The sequence below is a fragment of the Protopterus annectens genome, chromosome 2.part1 (assembly GCF_019279795.1).
Source record: "Protopterus annectens isolate FY-2018-M chromosome 2.part1, PAN1.0, whole genome shotgun sequence".
Taxonomy (NCBI): domain Eukaryota; kingdom Metazoa; phylum Chordata; order Ceratodontiformes; family Protopteridae; genus Protopterus; species Protopterus annectens.
This window is the reverse complement of record NC_056729.1, coordinates 413,389,062-413,397,051: the sequence shown is the minus strand read 5'-3', so window position 1 is coordinate 413,397,051 and position 7,990 is coordinate 413,389,062. Positions and strand designations below refer to the sequence as shown.

Genomic DNA, 7,990 nt, shown 5'->3' with positions numbered 1-7,990 from the left:
CAAGCTTTCGAAAAGAAAAGGAGTGTGCGTGTGTGTGTGTAGATATACACACGAATGTATGCATGTGTGTACACACACATGTATATACAAATTAAAACAACGAGTAACAAGGTCGCACAGACAAGCCAATTAGTAAAAACTGCAAGAAAAAAATTAGCCAAGCTCGATTTTCCACTGTGTGATTCCTTAAAACATCTTGTATTTGAGGTAACATGGGATATATGCAAATGACTCCTTAAGGATATCAAGTGTTTTAGCGGTATGGCAGTTCTGAACGCCCATGACTTTTTTTTCCTTTTTAAGTCTGTTATGGACAAATTCAGGCCAATAAAGCCAAACGCCCCATACACACATGTATATATATATATATTACAGACATACACGCTATTATCGTATACGCACACTTTCCATTAAGACGAACATTCCTCCTCGTTTAGAATGCTAAAAGTCCCTTTTTTTTTTTTTTTTTTTTTATAACACATGCCGCGGGAAAGAAAGGAACATAACAACAAAGAAACTATTACAGCCAGCTCGCGCAATATACTAAAATCATATAGATTTTTTTTAAGACGGCTTAATAACATAACACTGTTTTCTTTTAAAATTAAAAGCGGTCTGTAAGAGATGGGCTATGAGCAAGTATTCTCAACAGACGAGATACAAAATACTGTAGTTTGAAGACAGTCTCTATACAGTATTGTGCAGTAAGTGCTGTAGTTTGGGGACGCTCTCTAAGTAGAGGCTTTGGATTGGCGGTGGGATATTGAAGGCTGCTCCTAGGGTGCGGCGGCCGCGACTCTTTGACGCCAACGAGACCAGATCAATCTGGGCAGCTGCAAAACGATGCTGCTGTTGGGCTTTTTTATGTAGGCGAAGAAATCTCTTGTTGGATTTGTTAGCAAGGGTAAACTTTTACTTTTGACTTTGTTTTCCATTTTGTTAGATTACTAGTTTTTTGTAGTTTCATTTGTGGTTTCCCACTGCGAGCAGCAGAAAATCGTGAAAGTAGAACGAAAAACTTTTGCGAGTTTGAAAGTGTTTCTTTTTTTTTTCTTTGAAGGTAACATGATGGCGTCTATAATTTCTCTTTCTGATCACTGGTGGTTGCATAGTGCTAGATGCTGGTGTGTTCACAGATTGATTTATAGATTATAATTTTTGCGGGGGACATTGGGTTGGCTTTTGGCTAGGCTGGCTTTTTGTCGCATTGTATATTGGGAGGTGTTGGCACTTGAAGTTGTCTTGCTGGTACAGCTGACTCAGTTGTTCAATTGTCGGGGTTTTGGTACTTCGCAATACAAACAACAAAAAGTTTTCCTGGTTGTGCTGCCCCCTGCAGCTGCTTTTAAGATGACTGTCTGTTTTGTTGGAAGTGGACATTTGGTCATTTTCTCTTTTATGTTTTACACAGTTTTTTTTTTTTTGGTTGGGGGGGGGTAAAATGCTTATTTTGTGTATTCTAGTAGGGGACCTTTTATTTGTGTGTGTGGTTATTTATAAATATTTTGCAGTTGATGGAAGGGTACAGTTTGGAGTCTTGTCACGTTTTTGAACTTCTGTTTTTGTTGTGAATGTTTGGGTTTTCTTTTATGTGTGGGTGGTATCTGGAGTGGAGTATCTTTGATAATGTATCTTTCACTAGTGGTTTTTTTTTTATTTTGTTGAAAGACTTAATATGTACTCCTTTTTTTTCATTTTTTTAACGTTTAGTGAGTTCGGAGTAGCCGCGTGTTTGTTTTTAGTGTGTGTTCTGTATAAAATTCATGCAGTAATGTGATGCCATTGGAAATTGCATAATTTCGTTGACAGTCTTTGATTTCTCGTTTTATGAACCCAACTCAAGAAATACTGTACTTTGCAATGTTTATATAGCCGTGTCAGTTAATGGGCAGTTTTAAGTAGAAGTTTAACGGCATGAACCGTTAAGTGTTAAGCATGCTGCTGAACGCAGTGACTTGATGTCAGAATTCAAGGAGATGCATATGTAGGAAGACCAGCCTGTTAGCTGACGGTATTGACAAGAATCCATCCGGAGTTAGATCATGTTTCTCTAAGGGCATGGATTTGCCCTTGCTTTGATATGGTCTTTAGTTATCGTAGTATTTCTGTTATTGCTACATTAGTGTGTGTTTAGGTTAGAAAGCTGCATGCTTTTAACGCAGTCTGATTTGAATGGCTGTTCTTCTTTAATACTCATACCATTAGCCCCAGTCCTTTTTGCATCATCCCTTATATGCTTTCTCTATGGTGGCCCAATTTTGAAACAGTTTTGGGCTTTGTATCCAGTTCTTTTTATAGCATTGGAATTTTTCCCAACTTGATGGGGTTATTAGTCTTCCTGCTTGTAGTTGTAAGAGTTTATGAATTGTAGTACAGGCTAATTGCTGTTTCTCTATGATTGTCAAGGTCTTTGATAGCGTTAATTTTAAAGGGGAAAACTGTGAATAAGATAACTCGAGGCCATTATGTGCACCTTTAGATGATAAAAGGATAAGGATGATTTGATGTAAATGGATTTAGAATGTAGGTAACGTTTGTGCTTTAGTTGTCTGTAAAAAAAAAATAAATAAATAAATGGAAAAGGGATTTATGTGCTCTAGTTAAGAAAAGGACGAGTCCTGGCATAAAGCAGGAAAATGACAGATGGGGATGGGATACCAAAAACATTTCCACTACAGTTATCAAGTTTTGGAGTCCTGAAAGGGAGCAGAAGATTTTATAAGGGCTTTGACAGCTTTGCCCTTGTCACTTATTTTTTGTGGTATGCATACCATTTTATAACAATACTACAGATATTTAATTTTTGTGTGTGCTGGCTTTTATTACACTTGTGTGTGTATGTGTACATATAATCATAATACGTAAACAAAACTGGTATATGCTGCATCAGGTATCTGCATTGTCAGTTTTATAGCTTACAATCGTATCACATCACCACATAAAGCTCGAGCGCTTATTGTGAATGAAGGAGAGAATTATTTCCCTAATTATTGAAAACTATGACTTTGTAATCCCACCAGATATCAAGTGGCCTTACCTGAAAGTTTCCACCAGTTCAGTGCAGGAATTTCAGGCACTGTATTTATAGGAACATTTCTTCCACTGTGGTGGCAAGCCTTACAAGGGGACTTTCTGAAAGCAGGCACAGTGTTTGTACAAACTGCACTAATATTTCTGAATGACTGGAAAAATAAGGCATGTGAATTTCAGTTTTTGCTAAAAGTGCTTCATTGGCAGTTGTGATTTTTGTATGCCTAGTTGAAACCAAGTGATTTCTAGTTTAATTTACTTACTGTGGCACTGTATGCATGTGTTAAATACAGGGTCTTTGACCTCCTGTGACACCAGGGGAATGAGTATCCTTATAAGGCCTTGCTATTTCCTGTTAGTGAAGAAGTCTTGAATGGCTGAAGGCAGGAGTCACAAAGTACTTGTGCTCTGTGGGCACTTTTGTTCTACATGATCTAAATTAATAAGGCTTATTTTGGGGTTGTTTGGGTTTTGTTGGCTGTAAAAATGCTGGAGATTTGTTTATATGTGTTGTACATTTTAGAGTTTTGTAACTCTACAGAATTGTTGTTTAGTTTGTTTCTTTACCTGTTCTTGAAGCAATTGACTGGAAAGCCCCCCCCCCCCTCATTCTAGACTGTGGAGTGGTTCTCATTCATTGCTGACTATTAAAACTAAATTTCAATATTTTAACTTCTTCCACCAAGGTGGCATCAGTGCTATCTTTTATTTGCCACATTTACAACTACCTTTCCATACATTAGCTTGTATCATATTGATATTGCCTTGTTTCTGCACATATTCTGTAATGGAGATTCCCATGTTTTTCATTTTAATGTCAATATGCTCCTGTACCTTTTAGTTTATGCTACATAGGCAACATTTTAGAAAAACGAATCCATGCTGGCAGCCTATTGAATTTACAAGGTTGGTGTGACAAGAGCAAGATGCAGAGGACAGGAAGAAATGGAAACAGATAATCCGCTGTGGTGACCCCTAATGGGAACAGCCGAAAGATGATTATGATTTTATGGTTAAAAAGTAAAATCGTCAGCATTGTACATTGTATTACAATTTTCATTTTATATATATTTTATAGTGATTTGATGTTTTGGGTTAATTTGCCTGTTTTTGTAGTTGTGGGTGGGGGGGTAACGTCTTCAGCCTTTGACTTGGTTTTCATAATTTGATGGATAAATACATGAACAATTTGTTGCTTTTGAGGATGGGTTTTCACTGCTGTTTTGGCTCTCTTCTCTCCTTTGCCCCCATTCCTCTAATTTGGCGCAGTGTTGTCTAGAATTTTTCATGAAAATAGGAATTAATTACTTTATTTCATCAGTGATGATTTTAGAAGTTGGAATTCTGATTAGAAAAATGTGTTTGCAGTTAATGCAAACCTACTGGATTCAGATTCCTTATCAATATAGAGTGGATCTCCCAGTAACTTTGTGGTAAGTTTGGCTGGAGTTTTTTCTGTATGGTTTTCACCCAGTTGGTGTATGTAGTGACTAAATCTTTGACGTCTCACTATGTAGATTACTTGGTGGTTGGATTTATTAGAATGCTGTATTTTTGGTGGAGGCTGTTTTTCTTGAGTATTTCTTTTGATTAGTCTTCTACTGGAAGAATGCTTATGGTTAGTGATAAGAACTTTAAACTTTTCTGGGAGGGTTTAAGTAATGAGTTGGTCATAATCATGTGGCAGTTGACCCTTTATTCATATGCTTTTGATTTGACCGTGTACACTTTCTTTTGAAGGCTGTAGTTTCTCACAGTTTCTTTTGTGTTTACTATTTTTATTGTAGCAGTATGCGTGTGTATAGCACTGAAGAATGCAATCATTGGTTGTTTAACTTTTCTTTATATAAATGGAAATATAACTATTCCGTGTTTAACTGAGACTTTGTATAATGCAGTATAAGCAAATGAAACTCTACTCCCCGAGCCTTTGCTGAAAATGGGTATTGCCCAGTCGGACTTTGCCAGTAAACAATTTCTTTTCCTCTAGAACTTCATTTGCCATGGCTATGTTTAGTTTTGGATGTATAAGCTCAGTGGCTACCAGAGCTTTATTGTAACGGTTTCTCTTGGTAGTATAAGATGTTTAAACATAATGTCATTTGAATGTTAATTGTAGCTTTGAGAAGTTTAATTTAAAATTGTATCTAGGTTTAATACTTAAGCTGTTATCCCAATTGGCTACTTGCACTTAAGGAATTGCGCTGAAGATACTGGTTTTGCCATCCATTAAAAATATGCCGTTATCGACAATATACTGACATCAGCGAATGAGCAAGTCAGTTTTAACAGACTTTGGGGTATATTCAGGACTATTTTACTATAGTCTTGAAGGTTGAGAAAAGTGTGTGGGTATCTTTGTGCACTTGAATGGACTTTGTATAACAAAACTTCAAGTTTTTATGGTGCTGTGTGTAAATTTTCTAGATAATGTGTGTGTATGTATGTGTGTGTGTGTGTGTGTGTGTGTGTGTGTGTATATATATATATATATATATATATATATATATATATATATATATGTGTGTGTATATATATATATACATACATACAGTGTGATATATACACACACACGTGTGATATATATATATATATATATATATATATATATATATATATGTAAATATATACACACACGTGTGTATTTATATGTGCATATATTATATATATGTATCAAATGCGCACACACATACACACGTGTGTATGTGTATGTATGTGTATATATATATATATATATATATATATATATATATATATATATATATATATATATATATATATATATATATATATGACATACACACAGGATCACCTTCATTTGCCTGAAAGCTCATTTGCCCGACACTCATTTTTCCCAGACCAAATGACTGAAAGCTCATTTGACTGACAACTAGTATTAGCAAGAAAATGGAATATGCCCCCCTCCCCACTGCAGTGCGACCCTGGAGTTAGAATATATAGTTGGGGGTGTGTGGGGGGCACAGCCCCCCACAAAGGGGGGTGTGGGGGGCGAAGCCCCCCACTTTCCTGTTACTAAGCAATATTTCATCAAAAGGTAACAATATCATATGAAATGAAGTGGGGGGCTTCACCCCCCCACACCCCCCCTACCTATATATTCTAACTCCAGGGTCGCACTGCAGTGGGGAGGGGGGCATATTCCATTTTCTTGCTAATACTAGTTGTCAGTCAAATGAGCTTTCGGGCAAATGTGATTTCAGGCAATTGAGCTTTCAGTCATTTGGTCTGGGGAAAATGAGTGTCGGGCAAATGAGCTTTCAGGCAAATGAAGGTGATCCATATAGATATAGATATAGATATAGATATATATATATATATATATATATATATATATATATATATATATATTAGTGTGTGTATATCTATCTATCTATGTATATCTGTCTCTGTCTCTAATCTCAAACTTCTAAATTAAACACCAAAATAAAAAATCTCTTGAAAGGAATCACACTGAGTCTGAACTGTTGATTAGCGCTTTCATCCTTTATTATGTACACGGACTTCTTCAGATCTAAGCAAGCAACTCAAAATTTCTGTTTAAATAGGGAATAATGAGACGTAATACAATATTCAAATTGTCAGACCAAAATATGCATGATGTAGTACTTGTAGCCAATGAAGTGATTTGTCAGAGGTATCAAAGTGGCTTCCACTGCTGTATACTGTTGACCAATGTTACTACATAAAAAATCTTTTCAGTCAAACCAAAGACATTTGTTAATGTATCAAATCAGAGCAATCCCCATGCTATGTGTGTCCCTATGAAAGAATTAGCAGGACTAACTCACCATTCTGTGTGCGCATAAAGCAATGGGCAATAACATAAGAATTAAACAAAACAATGAGATAGCTTGTAATGCAAATATCAGAATATTATGATGACCACCGCAGTGCACATTTAACATTAATATTTTCATTAAGACCAAGTCCGTTATCAGCATTCAAGAGTAATTGCCAATGGAGTTCTTTCAATTCTAAGAATGTCTCACAGTCTCCAAAGAATTGCTGTATTTGCTCCAAAACAAAGAATTTAAAACTGGAGAAGTTAGCACAGAGAAGACTGTCTGCCTAAAGCATTGCTGTCATCTTGTTGCCTAATGGCAGCCAAATGCTCCTTAATGCGATCTGACAATTTTCTTATTGTCTTACCAACATAAAACGAATTACAGGTGTTGCAAATACTACAAATTTAGTGTGGCAGTCAAAATAGCTTTTAAACACAACTTTAGTATTGCTGTGTCTGAAAGTGTATTCTGTATCTGTATAAATATGCGTGCAGACTACACAACCATTGCACTGAAACATGCCATGCTGCTCTTTCTGCGTTAGTCTGTTGCTGTTTGAAAACGTTCATTTCTTTGAAAGGACATCTTGAGTGTTCTCGTTCTTTTGTATGAAAAATTAGGAGAATGTCCTATGACTTGAACAAGATTCTGCTGTGATGAAATAATATTCCAATTTCTATGTATTACTACTTTGATAGAATACATATCCCTGCTAATGGGCACAGGGAAGCTGTTACAAGCAGGTTAAAGGAGTGGCTATGGGTTCGAAAATGGCCCCAGCCTTTGCAAATCTTGTAGTAGGTACATGGGAACTGGAAACCCTTAAACTGTTACCTAACTTTGACAAAGTGCATCTCTCTAAGCGTTTCATTAACAATATTTTTTTGTGTGGCGCGGACATTAAACAGAATTGAACACGTTTATTGAATCTTTATCTAACAGTATCCCATACTTAGACTTTGTGGTTTCTGGACAAGGTACACAGATTAACTTTCTGGACACCATCATTTCTTTGGATAGCAACAATGGAACACTTTCCTCCATCTACAGAAAAGAAACTTATAGGAATAATTTCCTGGATTTTCATAGCCAGCATCCATATTTTATGAAAGAATGTGCTTAGGGGCCAGTTTATTAGGCTATCCAGACTGATT

At 36.2% G+C, this 7,990-nt stretch overlaps 1 protein-coding gene across 3 annotated transcripts in view; it reads left to right on the top strand.

Moving 5' to 3' along the window:
- The first annotated feature begins 779 nt into the window (after nucleotides 1-779).
- SMAD1 (SMAD family member 1) overlaps nucleotides 780-7,990 on the top strand; it is a 1,397,665-nt gene continuing 1,390,454 nt past the window's right edge. For 2 of the 3 annotated variants that reach the window (XM_044062225.1, XM_044062222.1), the window contains exon 1: nucleotides 780-904. The gene's annotated coding sequence lies outside the window, so the exon portion shown is untranslated. The remainder of the gene's footprint in view (nucleotides 905-7,990) is intronic. The other variant, XM_044062224.1, reaches the window with a different exon arrangement.